The sequence below is a fragment of the Aegilops tauschii genome, chromosome 4 (assembly GCF_002575655.3).
Source record: "Aegilops tauschii subsp. strangulata cultivar AL8/78 chromosome 4, Aet v6.0, whole genome shotgun sequence".
Taxonomy (NCBI): Eukaryota; Viridiplantae; Streptophyta; class Magnoliopsida; order Poales; family Poaceae; genus Aegilops; species Aegilops tauschii.
The window spans coordinates 137527273-137536183 of record NC_053038.3 but is presented as its reverse complement, the minus strand read 5'-3'; positions in this window follow the sequence as shown (position 1 = coordinate 137536183).

Genomic DNA, 8911 nt, shown 5'->3' with positions numbered 1-8911 from the left:
GAGGTGCATGCCCTAACTTGGCAGGGTTATGTTGCTCATATCGTGCGTATGGTATCTTGCATTGCTATGTCATTTGCTTAGTTTAGACATGCTTTGTGTGAATGCCACCTGTTTAGTGTCTAATTACCATATATGTGAATTATGCAATGCCATCTTGTTGCAAGACATTATATATGTGAATTATGCAATGTTATCTTGTTGCAAGGCATTATGTATGTGAATTATGCAATGCCATGCTGTTTAGGCAAGCGTCATATATGTGAATTATATCATGCCGTCCTTTTTTTGTATTTCTCAGTGCTTTTGTCGACAATGTTTGTATATTCAACTGCTCTTCCTGTGCATCAGCCATTTGAATTGGTGATGGAGAAATCTGGAGTGAAAACAAGGTCTTCAGAGCAGACAATGCTACCTGCTGAAGCAGATATCTTGCTGGTTATAGATAGCTCTTCAGAGGAGGATTCAGAGGCAGATGACCAGTCCTATTATCCCCCTGAGGTGTATGCTCAAACTTGGCAGGGTTATATTACTCATATAATGCATATGTTGTATTGCAATGCTTAGTTTTTACATCATATACACAATATTGAATGCCATCTTAGTTGACACATCATATATGCGATTGCCCTCCGCTCACTTCCTTAGTATATAAATCATATATTTGAATTATGTCATGCCATGATGTTTACATAGACAGCATGTATCTGAATTATGGCATGCCAACCCATTTTCTAAAGACATAATATAGTTATATCATCTCATCCTGTTTACATAGTCATCATATTTTAAATTATGTCATTCTATCCGTGAATTATATCATGCCATCATGTTTCCATCGACGGCATGTTTGTGATTTATGGCATGCCAACCACTTTAATAGACACATCGTATAGTTATATCATGTCATCCTGTTTACATAGTCATCATATTTTGAAGTATGTCAATCTATCCTGTTTAGTTAGCCATCATACATGTGAAATTGTGTCATGCTATCCTGTTTAATTAGCCATCATATATGTGAAATTATGTCCTGCTATTCTGTTTGCTTAGACAACATAAATGTGAATTATTTCATGCCCTGTTTTCTTCCCTACTATCCATTGCACCTGTCTATCTTACAATGTCTGTACATTCAATTACTTTTCTTGTTTATCAGCCATTTCAATTGGAGGGAGTGATGGCAGTATCTGTGGGAGTAAAAACATGGTCTTCAGAAAAGATCGTGCTACCTGTCGATGCAGATAGAACCACGGTTGTACTTGCCCAAGAACCAGCCCCACCACACATAAGCCACACTCATGCAGATTGTACCCCTACCCAGTTGGACAGAGAACCAGCTACACCCCTTCTAACCCCAACCCCAGCAGATAGACACCCAGTTCCCGTTGACACAGCACCATCTCCACCACAGAGCACCCAAACACGAGCAGTTAGTAAGGCAACTGCAGTGCCCAAATCACGAGGACCACCACTCCGAACCCGAAGTCAACGCTTAAAGCAGAAGAAGAATTGTTCTCAGGTCAGGTTCTGTAGCTATGGTTCATACTACTTTGCTCTTGCATCATTGTATTTACTGATACCAACTAATTTCAAATTTGAAGGATGCAATTGAAACTCCAATGGCGCAACAGGTATGTTTTAAACCTGTTTCTTCAACGTGTTTGGCTGTTTGCTGTTGTAACTTGCTCTATGTTAATTTCAGTTTCAATTGAATAAACAGTTATATTCTCATGCCATGCACATTACAAGTGTTGTTATTGCTGTGTAGTTTCCCACACTTATATTCTGTCTATGCTGCTTTGCCTTAAATAGATATGATTCGAACTGTATCTATCTTGATTTGGCAACATAAACTAGAATGATATAGACCATACAGTGACCATACTACATAGATATATGTTTGTTTCATGCTGTTATCCTGTCCACCTTACTACTGAACTGGTTTACCAAAATGAGTTCCATATACTACATTGTAAACCTGAGATGTGTTTGTTTGTTTCTCTTTTAGAACGCGGATAAAATATTGGAGAAGAGTACCCTGTTATGCAATGGTAAAGGAAGTAATGCAGATAAGGTTCAAGATAGTGAGACATCCCTGTTGGTCTCCAAGAAAGCTAATAAAAACTATATTGAAGACACTGAGACAACCCCAAAGTCCTGTCTTGATGTAGTGTTTGAGTTACTGGCTACCACTGCTGGCACCAGCTCTTCGAACTCGTTGCCTGAATCAGTTCGGCTTCTTGAGTCTCAACTTCAAGTTGAAAGACATCGATCAGATGTTATGCGACAGGAAGCCGAAGGACTGAGGAAGTCCCTGCAGAATTCAGATGCATACTTTCTGGTACAACAGCAAGCGCTGGAGGACTTAAGCGCCAAACAAGAGAAAGTTAATAAGCTTGCTAAGCATCTTGCCAGCATTATGGGTACCCAGGATATTGTTTCTTGAGCTCTTCTGAAGTGGTTTCAGTTCTGGACTTGTTTTCCTGCGGCGTTTATATGCTGCTGTGTTCCCTATATTTGCACTGGTGGCGAACTTTGATGCCTAGTGGATGTAAAATTTGTAATAGCCGTGATAGCCTAGTGTAAGTTGCTTGCTTATTTATTTCCTTGTTGTCTTGTTTATTTGTTTGCTTGTAGTCAGTGCAGTTCTTTTTCTGCGGTTTGCTAGTGGCTGCAATAACCTATTTTTTAAAACTAGGCCACAATAACCATGGGCTAATATTTACTGTAGTGACAGTGGGCCTCCTACGGGCCGTAGAAACAGTGGGCCTTCTACGGGCCGTAGAAACAGTGGGCCTTCTACGGGCCATAGAAACAGTGGGCCTTCTACGGGCCGTAGAAACAGTGGGCCTTCTACGGGTCGTAGAAACAATGGGCCTTATACGGGCCGTATGATCGATTGGCCAAACATGGGCCAAATAGACCGCATTCTGGCCGTAAATGGGCTAGAGTTGGAATCGTCCGTTCATGGGCCGACCATAACGGGCCATTGTTAATAGGCTGTATTTGATGGCGCTATGAAAACGGCCCAACGTATTAACGGACCACAAACGGGCCGACTGTAACCACGGGCTGAATTTGGCCCACAAGCAGAAAATGACAGTAACGGGCCGTAAGTAAACGAATGCTGGAAAATAGCCCAAGAATAAATGGGCTATGAGAAGGCCGAAAGATAACATGGGCTGGAAATGGCCCAATGGAATAACGGGTCGTTAATGGGTATAAAGTGATACACTGTTCTTTATGGGCCAGTTTCACCACGGGCCGTTAATGGGTGTAAAGTGATACACTGTTCATTACGGGCCAGTTTCACCACGGGCCATTAATAGGCCAAGAGTTACATAGGGCCTCATATGGGCCGAAAGACGTCATGGGCCATACATGGGCCAGAAGTGAAAACGAGCTGGAATCATATTGGATGGCCCAGATGACGCTACTGGGCCTAATTCGAATAGGGCGTAACGGGCCTTGGGTTAGCGGTCTGTAAATGGGCTATATGCGAATGGGCCGTTGACAAGCTTTCCATGGGCCGGCCCGCCACCTTTTGACCAAGTCAAACGGGCCAGCCTTTTCACAGGAATGGGCCTCTGTTGGGCCGTGCCACATGTCGACGTATCATAGGCGCCTTCTGTCCAATGAGTGGATGGCATCTATCCCAGCGATGAGCCGACACATGTTTCCTCCAGCCAATGATGATCTTACAGATGAAAAATCCCCATTGGTCGGGGCTGTTAACGGGTTATCGGATCCAAAACCCGACCCGATAGCTTAACGGCGTTCCGTTACGGTGGATGCCAAGTGTCGGTCACCCTTGACGAAAGCACTTCTGTGACGCGCGATTTATCGTCATGGAAGTGGACACTTCCTGATGATAATTTTGGTAATGTCATGGAACACTTCTACGACAGCACAGGTATGACTATCTTGATTCTGTCATAAATTTGTCATGGATGTACATGCATGACAAAAAATGCGACCTACTGTGACAAACATGTATCATCACGGAAGTGTATTTTTTTGTAGTGACGGTTGGTGATAATAAACTGTGTGAGATCTACTTGATTTGAATTACAAAATGGGGTCACAGCGGCAATGGACGCTGTTTGAATTGCTAGACCTTTTATCCGCAGTGAACAAGCAACTATATGTGTGTCATAAAAGAATTGGAATTATTCAGGGTTCGTTTGGACATTTTATACAATAAACTGGTTTTCTAGCCATTTCACGTGCACAATTCAAAATTAAACTACATGCACATGCTCCGGTGCATACAAATTGGTTGAAAAATCAAATATGTGTCCTTCAGTGCATGCTTAGGTCCCATGGAAGAAATGGGAATGATTGTTTCGAGGTTTGTTTGGCCTTTTCTATACATTAACTGGGTTTTCTAGGCATTTTATGTGCATAATTCAAATTTGAACTACAAGCACATGCTCCAATGCACCAAAGTTGGTTGAAAAATCACATGTGTGTCCTTGGGTGAATTTCTAGGTCACATGCAAGAGATGGGAATGAATTTCAAACACCAGGGCACTGTTGATTGCAGGCAAAACGTTGAGATACCTGGTTTTTAAATTCTAGTAAATACAAAACTCGTCTCAAATTCATGAAACTTGGCATGCTATGATGGAGCGGCATCAACATGCCGTGGTGAAAAATTTGTCCCATTTGGGGCAGGTTTGGGTATAAGCTTCTCACAAAGCAGAGCTTCTCAGAACAAGCATGATGGTTTCGATAGGGAACGTACCACCTTTGGGGACGGGACGGTATCCGTTGCCTCTTATTGATTTCATAAAATTTCTAGTGTCAACATAGAACAACAGGAGTGTTGTGTTTAATCTTGGAATTTTTTTCGGGGTTCGTTTGGCCTTTTTTATACATTAACTAGGTTTTCTAGGCATTTTATGTGCATAATCCAAATTTGAACTACAAGCACATGCTCCAATGCACTAAAGTTGGTCGAAAAATCACATGTGTGTCCTTGGGTGAATTTCTAGGTCCCATGCAAGAGATGGGAATGAATTTCAAACACAAGGGCACTGTTGATTGCCGGCAAAACATTGAGATACCTGGTTTTTAAATTCTAGTAAATCCAAAACTCGTCTGAAATTCATGAAACTTGGCATGCTATGATGGAGCGGCATCAACATGCCGTGGTGAAAATTTTGTCCCATTTGGGGCAGGTTTGGTTATAAGCTTCTCACAAATGAGAGCTCCTCAGAGCAAGCATGATGGTTTCGATAGGGAACGTACCACCTTTGGGGATGGGACGATATCACTGCCTCTTATTGCTTTCATAAAATTTCTAGTGTCATCATAGAACAACACGAGTGTTGTGTTTAACCTTGGAATTTTTCGGGGTTCGTTCGGCGTTTTTTATACATTAACTGGGTTTTGTAGGCATTTTATGTGCATAATTCAAATTTGAACTACAAGCACATGCTCCAATGCACTAAAGTTGGTTGAAAAATCACATGTGTGTCCTTGGGTGAATTTCTAGGTCCCATGCAAGAGATTGGAATGAAATTCAAACACCAGGGCACTTTGATTGCCGGCAAAACGTTGACATGCCTGGTTTTTAAATTCTAGTAAATCCAAAACTCATATGAAATTCATGAAACTTGCCATGCTATCATGGAGTGGCATCAACATGCCGTGGTAAAAAATTTGTCCCATTTGGGGCAGGTTCGGGTATATGCTTCTCACAAACCAGAGCTTCTCACAACAAGCATGATGGTTTCCATAGGGAACGTCCCACCTTTGGGGATGAAACGATATCCATTGCCTCTTATTTCTTTCAATGTTTTTTCTCGTGTCAACAGAGAAAAACTGGAGTGTTATGTCAATTTTTGGGATTTTTCGGGGTTCGTTTGGACATTTTTATGCATTAACTGAGTTTTCAATGAATTTATGTGCATAATTCAAAATTGAACTACATGCACATGCTCCAGTGCATATAAATTGGTTGAAAAATCAAATATGTGTCCTTGGGTGCATGCTTAGGTCCCATGCAAGAAATGGGAATGAATTTCAAACACCAGGGCACCGTTGATTGCCGACAAAACATTGAGATGCCTGGTTTTTAAATTCTAGTAAATCCAAAACTCGTCTGAAATTCATGAAACTTGGCATGCTATCATGGAGCGGCATAAACATGCCGTGGTGAAAATTTTGTCCCATTTGGGACAGGTTTGGGTATATGCTTCTCACAAACCAGAGCTTGTCACAACAAGCATGATGTTTTCGATAGGGAACGTCCCACCTTTGGGGCCGAAACGATATCCATTGCCTCTTATTGCTTTCAAATTTTTTCTCGTGTCAACATAAAACAACAGGAGTGTTGTGTCATTTTTTGGGATTTTTGGGGTTCGTTTGGGCATTTTTATGCATTAATTGAGTTTTCAATGCATTTATGTGCATAATTCAAATTTGAACTACATGCACATGCTCCAGTGCATATAAATTGGTTGAAAAATCAAATATGTGTCCTTGGGTGCATGCTTAGGTCCCATGCAAGAAATGGGAATGAATTTCAAACACCAGGGCACCGTTGATTGCCGGCAAAACATTGAGATGCCTGGTTTTTAAATTCTAGTAAATCCAAAATTCGTCTGAAATTCATGAAACTTGGCATGCTATCATGGAGCGGCATAAACATGCCGTGGTGAAAATTTTGTCCCATTTGGGACAGGTTTGGGGATATGCTTCTCACAAACCAGAGCTTCTCACAACAAGCATGATGTTTTTGATAGGGAACGTCCCACCTTTGGGGCCGAAACGATATCCATTGCCTCTTATTGCTTGCAAATTCTTTCTCGTGTCAACATAGAACAACATGAGTGTTGTGTCAATTTTTGGGATTTTTCGGGGTTCGTTTGGACATTTTTATGCATTAACTGAGTTTTCAATGCATTTATGTGCATAATTCAAATTTGAACTACATGCACATGCTCCAGTGCATATAAATTGGTTGAAAAATCAAATATGTGTCCTTGGGTGCATGCTTAGGTCCCTTGCAAGAAATGGGAATGAATTTCAAACACCATGGCACCGTTGATTGCCGTAAAAACATTGAGATGCCTGGTTTTTCTAGTAAATTTAAAACTCGTCTGAAATTCATGAAACTTGGCATGCTATCATGGAGCGGCATAAACATTCCATGGTAAAAAATTGTCCCATTTGGGGCAGGTTTGGGTATATGCTTCTCACAAACCAGAGCTTCTCACAACAAGCCTGATGGTTTCGGTAGGGAACGTACGTCCCATGTTTGGGGACGAAACGACATCCATTGCCTCTTATTGCTTTCAAAAAATTTCTCGTGTCAACATAGAACAACAGGAGTGTTGTGTCAATTTTTGGGATTTTTCGGGGTTCATTTGGACATTTTTTATGCATTAACTGTGTTTTCTAGGCATTTTATGTGCATAATTCAAAATTGAACTACATGCACATGCTCCAATGCACCAAAGTTGGTTGAAAAATCACATGTGTGTCCTAGGGTGAATTTCTAGGTCCCATGCAAGAGATTGGAATGAAATTCAAACACCAGGGCACTCTTTATTGCCAGCAAAATGTTGAGATGCCTAGTTTTTAAATTTCTAGTTAATCGGAAACTCATATGAAATTTATGAAACTTGGCATGCTATCATGGAATGGCACCCGACATGCTGTGGCATTTTTCATGTCCACTTTGAGAGAAGGCGCACTCGAATAATGACAGCCAACAAAGGCATTTTGAAAAAATAGCTGCCACTTTAATATCTCAAACGTTTGTAGAATTCAAACCGTGTGCATTCTTTTAAACATTCATGTGACGCCACGTGTCTTGGTTTTAATGGCTGTAGGAGGTGCTGTGTGGACAACTGCTTGACCTTGACTAAACGGGAGGCATGCGAGCGCAGTCGGGTGCGCAGGCTGACCGAGAGCGTGCAAGCTGTCATCCAATGCGCAGGCTCATTGGGAAGCGTGCGAGCTGTACGCCGCACAAGCTCACTGGGAAGTGAGCCCTTTGACTTCCATGGCCTCCCGCCTTCCTCTCCATTAATGGCGCCCGAGCCTTTGTTTAATACGGGCGGCCTAATTGTTCGCCCCCCATTCCCCTCCCTCCCGCGGCCGCAGACCTCCACCAACGCCATGCCGCAGAACGATCATCTGCCACTAGTGTTCAAGTTTGGTGAAGTCGACTCCGAGCCGGAGGAGATAGAAAATAAGGAGGAATGGGGCCTCATGGACATGGCCCAGAACGAGCTGGCCGCGGCGGTTGCTGCCCCCGCTCCCGTCCCCGCTCCCATCCCTGCGCCCGCGCCAGCGACCATCCCCGTAGCATTGACGGGCTGGTCGCCGAGCACTATCGCAGAGCTGGAAGCCGTAGGCGTCAGTGAGGTCTCCGCGGACCCGCGCGAGCTCGTGTACATGCCAACGCCATCGGCCGTGCCCATGCCCGTGCGCGCCCCTCCACCCACTTTGGCGCCGGCCCCCGTGCGTTTGGATTGCACCCGCCGCGCCCGTGCCTGTTGTCGGTGTCAAAACCGGCGGATCTCGGGTAGGGGGTCCCGAACCGTGCGTCTAAGGTCAATGGTAACAGGAGACAGGGGACACGATGTTTACCCAGGTTCGGGCCCTCTCTATGGAGGTAATACCCTACTCCCTACTTGATTGATCTTGATGAATATGAGCATAACAAGAGTTGATCTACCACGAGATCGTAATGGCTAAAACCATAGAAGTCTAGCCTGTATGTCTATCTGTCGATCCGGACTAAGCCCTCCGGTTTATATAGACACCGGAGGTGACTAGGGTTGTACAAAGTTGGTTACAGAGAAAGGAATCTTCATATTTGGACGCCAAGCTTGCCTTCCACGCCAAGGAGAGCCCCATCCGGACACGGGAGAGAGTCTTCGGTCTTGTATCT